Source organism: Heterocephalus glaber, unplaced genomic scaffold, assembly GCF_053883595.1.
Source record: "Heterocephalus glaber isolate CG9 unplaced genomic scaffold, H.glaber_assembly_v1.0 deba00001465, whole genome shotgun sequence".
Taxonomy (NCBI): domain Eukaryota; kingdom Metazoa; phylum Chordata; class Mammalia; order Rodentia; family Bathyergidae; genus Heterocephalus; species Heterocephalus glaber.
This window is the reverse complement of record NW_028258312.1, coordinates 28,176,632-28,192,086: the sequence shown is the minus strand read 5'-3', so window position 1 is coordinate 28,192,086 and position 15,455 is coordinate 28,176,632. Positions and strand designations below refer to the sequence as shown.

General features: G+C 34.2%; 1 protein-coding gene across 1 annotated transcript in view; it reads left to right on the top strand.

Annotated features, from left to right (window-relative positions):
* LOC110348500 (uncharacterized) overlaps window positions 1–7,043 on the top strand; it is a 40,747-nt gene extending 33,704 nt beyond the window's left edge. The window contains exon 4 of the mRNA XM_087180773.1: window positions 1,683–7,043. The gene's annotated coding sequence lies outside the window, so the exon portion shown is untranslated. The remainder of the gene's footprint in view (window positions 1–1,682) is intronic.
* The last annotated feature ends 8,412 nt before the right edge of the window (window positions 7,044–15,455 follow it).

Here is a 15,455-nt window from a genome sequence, read left to right as displayed (position 1 = left end):
ATTTGAATTTTTTACACTAGTAAAAAATTTCAGAAAAAAGCAAATTTGTATCAGAATATACTTTCAAGTAAACTTTACGTTGGAAATAAACAGCAGTTATACCTTTTTATTAAGAAATAAAATAAACTAAAAACCATATTTAAGGATGTGATTAAAATTTTACATATGACTGTCTGATGTAGAAAAATCTGTGATTTTTTTTTTAAACAAAAAGGAATAGAATCAAGAGACACTCTTGGAAATTAGCATGAAACTAGTTATCTTAGATAAATCAAAACTATTGGATAACCGAACATTAGAAGTCAATGAGAGTTCCCTTATATATAAAGATAGAAAGAACAAGAGAAAAAAATCATCCTATCAAATCCTTAGAATGTCAGTTCTTTGCAGTACAAGAGAGGAACCCAAAGCTTAGGAAGCCTCCAACTTACAAAGAGCAGCATGCATGCCTGCTCTGTGGTCCAGAGTGATGCATTACATGAACCTTCCAATGCTATTCCCTTTACCAGCATCTTTGAAAAGATAGATGCTCTTCTATCTGCAAGATGTGCATGAATGCAATAGGTTTATTCTTTCAGGTCCTCTTTGGAAGAAGGAACAAGAAGAGAATTGGAAGGGACCCCAAACCTCTATGTACTGACTTTGTAGTTGCTAATTGATATGATGGGAGACAAAATGAACTAGCCATTGTGAACTATTATTTTTATATTAAATAGGGTGACTAACAGTCCATCATTTTGTATAGAATACTTCTGAAGAACAAACTGGAAGAAACTGTGCATTACGGAGTTAATTATAATTAATAATAATTTAATTGCAATTAAGAGTCAATTTCTTTTTATAATTGAATAGCTTCAGTTAATGTTTTAGAAGGGGTTTGTTTTCCAAAATCGTGTTATAATAACAAGTACATATGTCTTCACTTATAGTTCTATTCTTTTTGCGATATAAATGATGGGTAATTAAAGGGGATAAGGTTTTGAAATAAAAAGAGTACAGCAGTTAAAATAAAATACTGCTAAAACCCTTATAATACCATTTACAAGGAACATATCCATGAGTAGGTTTGCTTAATCTTTCAGAGTCTTAACTTTCCATTTATAAATTGAGGCTAGAAATTCTATTATCCAGAGACAAAAAGTGTCTAGCACTTAAAATACAGACATATGCAAATTGCTCACTAAATGATCATTTTGTTATTTTCTTACAACTTGATCTTATGGGCTCAAAAAGTTCACACTCTACATTAAATATTATAATATCACCTAATAAGCATTTTTTTTTGGTACTGGGGATCGAACTCCAGACCTTGTGCTTGCGAGGCAGGCGGCAGAACCACTGAGCTAAATCCCTGGCCAAATAAGCATTTTTATTCCAAGCAGATGCAGAAAAACTTGCCCATGTAGTGTATTCTAACATATATATTTTTGCGGCATGAGGGATTGAACTCAGGAACTTGCACATGTGAGACAGGCGTGGTGCCACTGAGCTAAATCCCTGGCCCATTAACATATATATATTTTAATATACTATAACATCTAAATATGTTATATTGAAATTATTTATATTCTTTCATTTTTTTATATCTCTAAAAGTTATATTTAACAACGTTGGTGCTGATTTAATTGTTTATAAGAATCCATGCAATTATTCCAACTCTTCATGTCAATTTTCTATTACAGATATAATTAACTGCAAATAGAAGCAGAATCATCCACTAAATGGTAATATCTGTTCTTGAAAATGTTGTTTTCACTTTTACCAAAGGACACAAATGATTATGTTGATATTTAAATTTATTATGAATATTTTTATTCCATTGTTAAATTACCCCTTAAATGAGTCTTGAAGAGATTTGTTAATTTGATATATAAGATTTATTTGCAACATTTTCCTTGGTAATGTGGTACACCAGTTTAGATTTCAGTAAATATAAATAATCTTTGTCACATTGCTCAAGTGCTCAAACTTTCTTATCTTTACTCTGTAGGCTTTTCTCCAAATATTCTAGATGTTTTAAAACAATTCAATTTTTTCCTTTTCTCATATTTTTCCCTTCCCTTCTTTCCTTTCCCCTACCCCTCCCACCTCCCCTACCCCTTTAAACCTTTTCTTCCTATTTCACATTAAGAATTATACATTTTGATCCTTATTTACACTTTCATTTTCTCACACCAGAGAAACTTTTCAGTATTTACACGTGTGTCCTATTGATTTCACTTAATTTAATTAGCTTATTTTGTAGAAATTTAAGTTTTTTTCAATATCTGTGCTCTGAAAGAATAACAGAGAATAAAAGATAAAACATATATAATTGAATGTACAAATAATGTTTAACTTTATATTAACTTTTCACTGTTTTATTTATAGCTTTAAATTAACTATTCAATCACCAAGTCATTCTTGACTATTTTACGGGCTATGCATTGTGTCAGTGGTAGAACAAAATGGTAAGCAAAGATAGGCAAAGTTTCTACTCTCTTGCAACTTAAATTGTAGGTAAGGACAGACAGATGATTAACATAAGAACAGAAGAAATAAATACAAAAATATACTAAATCAGTGAGTGCTATCAAGAAGAAATAAATGACAAAATGAGAACACCTTGACTGAATTGGGAGGTCTGTGGAGTCATCCATGAGGTAATGTGTGAGATCAAAATGAAGAATAGTCATGAAGTTCAGGGGAACAGGGATACAGAGTAAGAGCACAGGGGAGAAGAAATTGTTGCAGTGACACTGTGGAAGACATGAGTAGATACTGCTTTTATATACGTGTGTTTGTGTGTGTGCTTAGAGCCAGTAAGATAATAATTTTAACCAGAAATAAAATTTCAGTACGTAAATAATAGTGTTGGTCATAATATCACGTTATGAATTGTTGCTATCCTACAGTTGCAGGCTAAAGCTGGTATCTTTCTGCAAAGTTGCAGATCTACCCACATACGAATGACCTGAAATAAGCAGGGCCTCTAGGCTTGTTTTCTGAAGCATACCTCTGATTCTGTGTTTGGCAAAGAGAATCTATGAAGCAAATGGTATCTTGTTTATCTTTTGAGAAAACAATACTGGTTTACAAACTACTTCCAACATTCATGGCTTAGACCAGTTAGAGCAGGTTGGCTGGGCTTGTCTGGCCCTAGCGGGACTCACTCATGGCCTGGGATGGGGAGTAGCTCTGCTAGCAGTCCCTGTGGATGTGGACTGGGCTCTACTCCTTCCTCTTGGTGGGCATGGAGTGGCCACAGCTGGGGCACTGGAGTGGCTCACCTCCAACCAGTCCTTACTCTACAGCAGGCTTGGCAGAAGAGGAGCCTGGAGAAGTGAGCAGGTCTGACCACCTTCCACAAGTCTCCATTTATTGCACATTTGCTACTTCCCCGTGCTTAACACAAGTCACATGGCCAGCCTAGCATCCCTGTGGAAGTGTTTGCCTAAGAGTCATGGATGCTGAAAGACAGGAAGACTCCTGGTGAACAACTCCAGCAATCAACCGCAGCTGCATTCAGAGTAGCAATAGTAGTTTTTAAAAAATAAAGGCGCACTCTGCTTTGGAAGTGTTTTCTTACGGACTCTAAGAACTTGGCACATTAATGGAAAGGTCGTTTTGGCTGAGTGCTGAGAGAGAAAGCAAGACGGGTGGGCGTTGGAGAAAAGGAGGCTGGGGTCTCTGCCGGGCCATATTTCTGAATGCAGTGACTTTTGCCTTCTGACTGAGTGAAAGAATGAAATGAACAATGTACAAACTCTCCCATTAGGAATAATTAAGTGGTACATTTGCAGAAAAACCAAAATTAATTTCCTCGGGATGTAATTTCCCAAGAATAACACTAAAATTTAAGTAATAAGTTTAATGATACAGGCATCATAAAAAGTTCATTCTAATTCTTAAAAACATTATAATTCTACTATTTAGCATATATTTAAGTCTACTTTTCTTTGTCATTCCTTGATATTTTAAATGGAAATAATTTCCCTACTCACTGTAGTGCAAAACTTGATTTTCTTTTTTGTTCAAAAGAATTTGAGTGTATGCGTCCATTTTTTTGTGTGTAAGATAAAATATGACTTTTACATGGCTTATACCTATCTCTTTGGATTTCTCTAAAGTGTATTGTGACAATTTTATATTTGCTTTGATTCTTAATCTTTAAAACGTTTACACTGTCTGATTTCAGGAAAAGTTTGACTCGTAACATTCATTCAGGAAAATACAGAAAACACATGTTCAACTCCTACAAAATATACCTAACTGTGGAAGAAGCATTCAGATGTTTAAAAACGAACATTAGCAGTACCTCAAATGTTGTTTATTCACCTTCTCTGAAGTACTATCTCTTTCTGCTCAAAGATAACCTCTAATGTGATTTCTAGTACCATCGAGTAGATTTGCTTTTGCTTTTCAACTTTATATTATATAGTCTGATTTATCTTGGTCAATTTTTTTCTGATTTTATTTAAATTTTATTTAAATTTCATATAACTGTGATGATATAATTTGTAGTCATTTGGGTGTTACATTTTTCAGTGGCATCTTTTTGGGTTCATACATGTCAAAGCTCTGACCCTCTGTGTTGCTGCACACTGTGTGAATGCATGGCCTTTCCTTTACCTGCCCTCTCATGAAGGGCATCTTGTTCTCTCGTTGTTGACTCTGTGGATAATACTTGCTGTAATCCGAATCTTCCTGTTCTCTTCCCATTCATATGTTGAAAACTAATCCCGAATGTGAGGGATGTTGGAGGAGGTACTTTTGGGAGGTGATTAGACCATGGGAGCAGAGTTCTTGAGAAAGAATTAATATATTTTTTTGAGGAAGCCCCCGAGAAGTACCTCATCTCCTTCTACCACATGAACATTTAAGAAGGGATAAGGAAATGCATTTAACACTATGCCATAAAGAGGATAACTTGAATCGTTTGTAGGAAGATGGATGCACCTTGAGACCATAATATTAAGTGAAATAAATCAGACACACAAGCTTAAATGTCACATGGTTTCTTTTATATGAGAAACACAAATTGTAAATAAAGAGCAAAATAAACCATAGATAATGGGAAGTAGGGAGGTAAATCTTTCTCAAATGGGAAGGAGATGGAGAGATGAAGGAAGGGAAGGGAGAGAGGATGCAGAAAGGAAAGAAAGTGTATAGCACACATGCTCCAACTCCACAGGGGGAATGGAATCATTATGCACGGCAAACATGGACTACTGAAAGTGAATAAAATGATGAAAAATTAAACATAGGAAAAAAGGCATGAGAAAGTGGACAAATTTGCTCAAGACCAATTTTCAGGTGGCTGTGACCTTGGATTTCCTGGCTTCTAGAACTGTAAGAAATAAATTACTGTTCTTTAAGGGACACTTAATTCAGAATACTTCATTATAACAGCTTGAGAGAACAAACTCTGCTATGCATACTTTACATTTGTGGGCATTTGTTGGTTTTTTCTTGGGTAGGTATCTAAGAGTCACATTATTAATTAGTATACTAGGTATGTGTTTACTATCTTAAGAAAAATTTCCGAAGTTGCTCTACTAAATTACATTGCCACCAGTAGTATAAGATTTTCCTTCCAATTTCTCCACATCTTCTCCATCCTTGGTATCATCAGAAGTTTTTATTTTAGCCCATTCTGTTGGATATGCAATGGCATTACATTTGTGGTTTGAATTTAAATTTCTTTAATTAAAAATTATGTTCCATAAACATTCGTGGGCTTATTTGGTACTTATGCATCTTGACTTAGTAACCTGGTCTAATCAAGTCTTTTCCTCTATGTTTGTGTCTTTATCTACTTAAATCACAAGAGTTCTTTATGTATTCTGGATACAAATCTTCAGCAGCTATATATTTTGCAAATATTCTCTTACAATCTGTGAGTTGCCTTTCCATTTCCCTAAAATGTCTTTAAAAGAACAAAAGTTTTAAAATTTGATGAAGTCCAGTTTTTCATATTTTATCTTTTACTGGTTGGATTTGAGTTTTCTTAACTAAAAAGTCTGCCTAATCCAAGGTCACAGATATTTTTCTCCTGTGTTTTTAAGCATCAGAGTTTCAGCACCTATATTTAGATCTGCAAACCAGCATGTGCACATCTTGTGTCAGGTGTGCTGTAGGGACCAAGATTTCCTCCTGCTCCTTTTCCCGGTGTGCATTTGGATACTCATTCATCTAGATTATTTGTTGAACAAACCACATTTATCTCATCAATTACTTGGCATTTAGTAAGAAAATCAAATGTGTGGGCCTGCATCTGGGAATGTAAGTTTCCTTTTCCAAAATAATTGACCCTCTGGGTCCTTCAGATTTCCATAAACTTTAGAACTATGTTATCAATTTTTACAAAAAAAAAAAGGCTAAAGGGATTTGAAAGTGATTTGATCTACTTACATTGGATAAAATTACTGCTTTACATTTCAGTTTTATTTACCTTCTTTACACTATGTCTTTGATTTGACCACCTTACCTATTTTCACCCCTCCCTTCTTCTGTGTATTCTTTTTAATTAGTCCAGTATTTATAATTGTATACTCTATTCTATTTTACCCTCTCTGAGGTCATTCAATATAATTTTGTTTCTAGTCCTGCAGTAGCTGTACTATAGATTTAAAATATATAAAAATGTAATATCATTTAATTGTAATTAATAAATTAAAATACACATGGCCATATGAATTTAGTGGCTACTGTGTTGCACACAAAACTGCTTGATGATGCTCGCGCTTTATTTTAACCTATTCCCCCCTATATTTGGTATTACTGTATTTGTATTACTATTACATTTTATATGTACCATATATTATTTCATATTGTCATTGCTTATGTATTTTACACAAATTATGTGTTATATACATTATTGCATACCTTTATTTTAATGTGGAATTCTTTGTAATATCATAAGACTTTAAAAATACAGCACTCAGATTGTATTAAGAGCACAAACATTGATGAAAGAAACTGAAATACATAGAATTAAATGGAAATATATCTCTTGATCATGGACTTGAAAAAATGAATATTGCTAAAATGTTCACACTACTCAAGTGATCTATAAATTCAGTGCAATCACTACCAAGACTCAATGATATTATTCACAGAAATGGAAAAAAATCCAAAATTTGTATAAAGTCACAAAAGACCTGAATTTCTAAAGCCATCTTTAGTAAAAAGAAAAAAGCTCGGGCCAGGGATTTAGCTCAGTGTCTCTGCTGCCTGCCTCACAAGTGCAAGGACCGGAGTTTGATCCTTGGTACCAATAAAAGAAAAAAGCTAGAGCTTGTAAACCTCCCACTCTGGAAGGCTGAGGCAGGAGGATTGGAAGTTCAAGCCCAACCAGTTAATTTAGAGCTTAACAAAACCTGTTTTTAAAAGGGGGTGGGTGGTAGGAAGAAAGGAAAGAAGGAACTGGAGATAAGACAAGACATGGGAGTAACCTGGTTTTCCTATGATAAATGAAAGGGTAAAGATAATGTGGTATGTCCTTGCAGTGGAATATTATTTGCTCATATAAAAGATGGCAATTATGGGAATTGCTTCAAGATGGGTAAATCTGGAGGACACTGTGTCAGACTCAGAAAGACAAATACGCAATGTTCTTATATATGTGGACTCTAAAATCTAATGTACATAAACTTAGAAGTAGAAGGTCAAATGCTAGTCTCCAGGGTCCGTGTTCATGTGTGAGGGGTAGGGAACTGTGGAGAGATGTTGGTTCCAAGATACTAAGTTTCAGTATGGAATGAGTTATGGAAATACACAGTAGGGTGACTCCAGTAAGTAATAATATACCCCATATACTTTACATTGTGAAAAGTAGTATTTTCTTTTCAGTATCTTCAGTTTTCCTCTATCATGAAAAATAGACTCTCATCAAAGCCTGCTTCTCAGTGCTTGGCAGGCTCATAAATTTCTTGTGTCTTTTTAGTAAAGGGATAGGAGGAAGTCAGTCTCCACTTTCCACATTTCTGTGACTTTTGCCTAACAGTCAATCAGCAAGCCCAGGAGAATTCTAGAGTTCTTTTCAAATTGTTTAATTGAATCTAGAGCTTTTGCTTATTTCTGTAAAGGATCCATAAATTAGCACTGAAACTAAGGATGAGGGAATAAGTTACCTCATGTCTCCTTCCCCTTCAGGGGCTGATACTAAAAACCTCTTCATTCTTAACACCCAACACTTCACCTGGATATGACATAAATTTATGAGACAGAAAAGATTTTTTAAAAGGATTGAAAATTTGTCTTAACTGTTCTCTCCTATTTCTTGCTTCTTACCTGAAGCATCTATTCATTTTGCTAGGTTTCTACTACTTCTTTGAAGTAGAACCTGCTTGGAACCGAGGACTGAGTCTGGTTTGGTCATTTTGTATATATATATATATTTTTGTTTAATTCTTTTATTGGTACATTGTAGGTATACAACACATTTACATTTCTCATTGGGAATTGTACCTTGACATAATGCATCTTGGTTCTTATTTTTTCCCCATTCCTAGCCCTCCCTTTACCCCCTCCACCCTTCCCTGTTTACAAAGACTTTATTTCCATTTTTTCTATTTCTCATCATTTTTCCTTTCCCTTCTTTCCTTTCCCCTGCCCCTCCCACTACCCCTACCCCTTTGGACCTTTTCTTCCTATTTTGCATTATCCATTATTCATTCTAATCATTGGTACATTTTAGGTATACAATATAATGACATTCATCATTGGAAATTTGCACCTTTACATAATCTCTCTTAGTTCTTATTTTTCACCCTTGCCCAGCCCTCCCTTCAACCCCTCCAGTCCTCCCTATTTACAAAGATTGTGTTCCTATTTTTCCATTTTCTCATATTAATCCCATTCCCTTCTATCCTTTCCCCTAGCCCACCCACTACCTTCCCCTTTGCCCCTTTTCTTCCTATTTCACATTACCTATTATAATTTAGTCCTTATTTACACTTTCAGTTTCTCACATCAGAGAAACTATTCAGTATTTATATATGTGTGTCCTATTTATTTCACTTAAGTGTATTGTCTCAATATGCATCCATTTGGCTATAAATGTCTCTAATTTCTCATTTTTTATGGCTGAGTAGTACTCCATTTTATTAAAAAAACTACTACATTTTCTTTATCCAGTCTCCAGTTGATGGGCATTTGGGCTGTTTCCAAGTTTTAGCTATCACAAACTGTGCTGCTATAAACATGGGCACACATATATCTCTGTGGTATGTATTTAGAATCAAGAACCATTTCAGAAATTGAATATATCATGGAGCAGAAGGAAGTAGAACTTTCTGGGAAGATGTATGCCTTTCTGTGGTGTGTCAAGTGTCTTTTGTTGATAAACTGAAACCAAGACCAACTCAGCAAGTTTTTCCTTATGTACCAATATATTAGGGTCCACAATTACAACTCCAGATTTATGAAGCATACATAAAAGCTCCATAGACAGCCAGAGAAAATGAAAGTGTAAATGATATTATATTATGAGGGCTAATCTCTGCTGTCAGGGAACAGTTTTGTAACAGGCTGGAAACATCATGGCAATCGTTTATACCAGGAACCTGAAGGTGGGCTGTGCCACATTGCTCTTTTTCTGCCAGGATTGACACACTGGCAGCACTGGCTTATTTTTTATTGTCTCCTAGGATCTAATAAAAAAAAAGGAAGTGTCAATAATACAGCTTGAACTGTTTGGAGATGAAAACTGACTAAGGTCAAATAAACCATTAAATGTTTTAATGATCTGAGCTCAATGAATCCTTGCATCATTTGCATGTATTCAAAGTTTGCTTGTTGAAACCTAATCATCAATGTGGTGGCAACAGGGGGTGGGACTACGGATTATGGAAAGGAGGTTAATAATGTTCTTCTAAAAGAAGTCCCAGTGAGCTGCCTTGCTCCTTCCTCTGTGTGAAGATGCAGAAGAAGGTGACCATGGATATGCACCTCATCAGATGCTAGACAGACTGGAGTCATGATCTTGGACTTCCAGACATCAGGGACTCAATTGTCTGTTGTTTATAAACGAAGTTTGGTGTATTTTGATGCAGCAACCCAAACAGCTATGGAAATGGCTTATACGAAGTTGCCTTAAAGTTAAATATTCAATACAACTCTTTCCATACTGTCACTTTTCTCTAAGAGAAATGGGGAGCAAATATATCATTTAAGAAAATACTGTACTCATACAGAATTTGCCTTTTGTCTTCCTAGATATTATTCACTGCTGAGATTTGGGAGGTCCACAAATTATACTTCTTCCTCTTCTATGCCTAGGGCCAATGGAGATAATTATACAAAAATTCAAGAATATAGCACTAAAAATGTAAGTAGCATATTGAAGGAGATGGATTTGGGAGACAGTAGACACAACATGTGCTCACTCACTAGCCACTGCACTTACTATTTTGCTCACTGTATGTACTTGATCATTTTCATTTTGCATTTTTTCACTTATTAGTCTGGAAAATGAACAAGCCATGGGTTTTGAACACTCTAAGATTCCCCCAATACTGCTCATGTTTCAACATTTATGCTCCATGAGGTATCAAGATGCTATTGATAAACAGTCATTTTTCTGCATTTCTAAAACCTTAGGGGACTGTAGATGACTCAGAAATGCAAATGACTGTAAAAAAGGACCAGAAGCCCATGAGCACGGACTATGGAAAAAGACTTTCAGAGTCAGTGCCTTAGGAAAAGAAATGAAAATGCTTCATTTCAAGGATTTTTTAAGATCTTTTATAAAGATCCTCATGGATTTTTCCATGGCCTTGGCTACAGAAGAGATCACATAGAACAAAAATGTACCTTTGCAGGTTTGTCCTATTGCTATAAAAATGTGCACGTTTCATTGATATTCATTTGTAGATGAAGAATGCAGAAGAAATGTTATAAAATTTTAAATAATAAGATTCCAGTATATTTATAGGAAATAAAAAATATGTATTTTTTTTACAAAACACACATTAGATACTCTACTTTTTCCTTCAAAATACAAACTTTATATGTTGACATAAATTTAATTTCTAAATACTTGCAAAATTTCTTAAATGCTTTAAATTTTTTGAAAAACTTTAGGTTTCTACTATAACCCATAGAAAGCATTATCATTTCTATTCTAGAAGGAGACAGAGAGAGTGCACAAAAGCAAGCTGGAGAAACTGGAAACCATCAAATTTTCTTTGATCCATCAGAGTTGAGGTCACAGGGCAAATGATCTTCCCAAAATCTGAAGATACAGTAATACAAAGTGAAGCTGATATTTATTTTTCTTGGAATAGAAGCTACTAGAATCCAGTAACTACCTGGAATACTTGCTGGAAGCTCAGTGTGAAGTGCTTTGATAATTAAACCAACTGAAGCCAAGTTTCAACATAATCTCCACAGGTTTGCAGTTTTACTTCCAGGGATTCCATCAGCTTTTAAAGGTGAATATTGAAAAGCATGTTTCTTCCTGTTTCAGGTTGGATGAAGAAAAACATTAACCATTTTGAAAAAAAGTCCAGAGAAAAGTAGTTACACTGAATAAACTTGGACCGTTCTTTTCAAGAGAAAGAAATTTACCACAGCCTTGTAGAAACTAAGGAAGGGAACATTAGCCATCTCCAGCAACCTCTAATCTTTCTGTCTTCCAAAATTGGTAAAAAGTCTAAAAGGGACCTAAGATGAACCCAGGGAAGGGATTATGCCAAAGAAAAAACTGAAGTTTCAGCATGAGATTGTAGAATGCTCTGTGTTCTGATGTCTTTCTAGAAAACTAATAGTGTCCCAATATAGTACCAGTGAACTACAACTTAGACAACTAGAAGACATACATTCTATTTAAGAAAAAAATCCTTGGGAAAACACAAGAAAAGAGGAAGGAAAAAAAGAAAAGAAAACAAGAAAATTTGACAATTTAGTTTGTCAAATTTGTTAGAGGCCCCTGGCATCTCTAACTGTAGTAAACATTACATAGTTCAATTCTTGATCAAATTAACATAAAAGCTCATGCTAAAAGCATTACTATATCAGTTCATATTATTCAGTACTTCTTGATCAACTTTTAACAAAATATTCACATGATATACCAAAAGCAAGAAAAACACATGAAAACATAAAATCATGTCTAAAGAGGCAAAGCAAGCATCAGAACCAAACAAAAATATGAAACAGATCTGAGAACTCACAGAGATAAATATTTAAATAACTATGTTTGATATATTAATAACTCCAATGAAGAATAGACAACATAATGTAAAGATGAGAAAGAGGCAGATAGATAGATAGGGAGAGAGAGAGAGAATCTAAGAATCAAGCAGAGGTTCTAGAAATAAAGAACACTGTAACAGAAGCAGAAAATTATCCCTGTCATCTCAACAGTGAAAGTACATCATATAGGAAATAATCCATGAGATTGGAGGTGTGTCAATAGAAATTTTCCAATGGAAATGCAAAGAAGGCAAAAATGCATAGATAGTCAGTAACTGTGGGAAAACTACAAAAATGTGACACCCATAGGAATACTAGAGGAAGAGAGAAATAAGAGGAATAAATAACTGATTTAATCATAGCTGATAATTTTCCAGAATTGGTAAGATGTTAAACCAGATAATACCAGACAGAGTAGCTACCAAAAACCTACTCCTAGACCTTTCATATTCACCTTGAAGTAAATTAAAGACAAAGAGAAAATCGTGTAGAAATCTAGGGAAGAGAAAACTCATTGCCTACAGAGGGGTAAGGATGGGAATTACATAAAATTTCCCTTCAGAAGCAGCACAAACAAGAAGAGAATGCAGTGAAATATTTTGTGTGAGAGAAAGCAGGCACCAACATAGAAGTTTATATTTAATGTAATTACCCTTGAAAAATGAAGGAGCAATCAATATTTTTCAAAGTAGTTGAGACAATTTGTCATCAATCTTATAGAAAAAATTTTATAAGAAATTCTATAAACAGAATGAAAATGATATAGATCAGAAACTTTTATCTACATTAAGGAAGAGCATTAAGGAAGTAAGTTATGGAAGTGAAATGACATCATATTTTTCTTAATTGTAATAGACTAAAAAAGGATAATATTTGTTCAAAATAGTAATACTTTATTGGTTAGCTTTCCCCTGGATGGAACAACATACATGAAGCCCCAATTTAACGGAGGAAAGTTTTATTTTGGCTCATGGCTTCAGAGGTGTCAGTCCAAAGTCTGCAAGCTCCAAGGCAGAAGCACAACAGCCAGAATGCAGTGAAGAAAACTGGCTCCACTTGTGGAACCCAGGGAAGAGAGAGCAGGGCAAGGACCAGAGACGAAGGAGCCAGTGACCAGACACAGCCACCAGATCACATGCTGAAGATTCACCAGACACACCCAGCAGTCTGCTTCAATAATGACCTACATGCCTCTCAAGCCAATAGAGTAGACAATGAGGATTAAACATCAGGAATACCAATAATTTATTGGGTGATTACAGCAGGTGGTGAGTGTAATTTAAATAAAGGAATGTTATGAAAGACAAGAAGGAAACATTGAGCTACCTTTTATAAGAAAACTGCAGTACCCATGAAGCAGTAAAGGGTTGCTTGAAAGAAGGTCTTAGATTAATTGAAAATGTGCGTTGCAAATCTAAAACCCTAAAGTAATTTAAAAATCTATAATTGGTACACTAAGAGAAGAGAAAAAGGTAATCATATAAAATGTTCAATTAAAATCAAAGAAGGTAGAAAAATAGAATACAAACAATAAAACAAATCCAAGAAGAATATAAAATTACAACGGATAGAAAATAATTCAAATATAGTAAATATTAGCATAATTATATCAGTATTCAATTTAAATCTAAATGACCTAAATATGTGAATTAAGAACAAACTGTCAATATGGTAAACAAACAGGACCCGAGTATATTGTTGTTTACTAGAAAAATTATTTTAAGTACAAATACACAAATAGATTGAAAGTCTAGCAATGGGGAAAAAAGAAACACATCATGCTAATACTACCCAGAAGAAAGCTTGAGAAATTATTCTAATTTCAAACGAAATAGATTTCAGAACAAGGAAAATTATCAAGAATTAATAAAGAAGATTAAATAATGAAGAAGTAGTCTGTTCTCTATGAAGATGAATGATGTTTAATGTGCATGCATAGATCAAAAATGTCTAAGTGCATGAGGTAGAACACGAAACGTTTGCAAGGAAAGATGAGAATCCAACTACAATAGTTGGGGTTTTCATGACTCATCTGTCCGTAAGTAACAGACCCAGCAGATAGAAAATTTAAAAAAGTTATATTTCTTACCTTCACTGAACAGTACCATCAACAAATGACAGACTCCTACATCCAGAAGAGCAGGATATGTATTCTCCTCAAGCTCCCATGAAGCACTCATCAGGATAAACTACATTGGGACCATAACGGGCACCTGGAAAGAATAGAAGTAATACAATGTATCCCCTAAGAACATAGAGACTTGGAGTAGAAATCAATAACAAAAAGATATCTAGGAAATCCTAAAATATTTGATGCCAAAAAACAAGTTCTAAGTATTATTTTGGTTAAAAAAATTCACAAAAGAGATCTAAAAATATTTCCAAAATGTGAAAATAAAAACTTGCAGGTCTCAGTCAAAGCAATGCTAAGGAGATCGGCACTGAACCAAGTACTTCTGGAAGAAGACCCAGAATCATTAGCTCAGGTGCCTCATGTGATGCAATAGGAGAAGGAGAAACAGATTCCAAAGCAAGCAGAAGAAAAGAAGTAAGCTGAACTTGAAGACAGGAAATCAATAAAGAAAATCAAGCAAAAGGCTGATTCATTGAAAAACTGAGTACAATTAGTAAAAATGTACTCACAGAAACCAAGGCAAAAATAGAAAAGACAGCTTTAGAAATATTGCATAATTTCTTTTACATGAGAAACCATATATATATATATATATATATATATATATATATATGCCCTTTATTTGAGCAAAATAGAAAATAGACAAATAGGAAGCAGGAGAAGTTCAAATACTTCCAAAAAATACAAATTCCATTGGTTCAAAAATATTTCAATGTACAAACTGTTTTCATTTACACTGCTAGTTTATCTTGGTAATTGAAAAGAAAGATTTGTGCTTTTATGTTTGTTGCTTTATTGTAAGCATCTTTTTTAATTTATGTCCTGTGCTCTCAGTAACTACTTTGGTGAAAATGATAAATGGTATAGTAACTATTGTTATTCTCTCATTATTTGGTGATGAAATTTTGTTTTTTCATAAAATAAAAAATAATGAAAAAGAAGCCATCACTTAAAATGAGACAAAGACAGACTATCAATCCTGTGTCATAAATTTGATAACCTAGGTGAAAAGGGTCAATACCTACAAAGACTTAGGTCTCTAGTTGAGGAAGAAATGATAGCAGGTTTCCAACCATTATAATTTTGAGTAAGTAACGGAGCTATCACATTCTAAATCAATCTATCAGAGGGCTGGGGATTT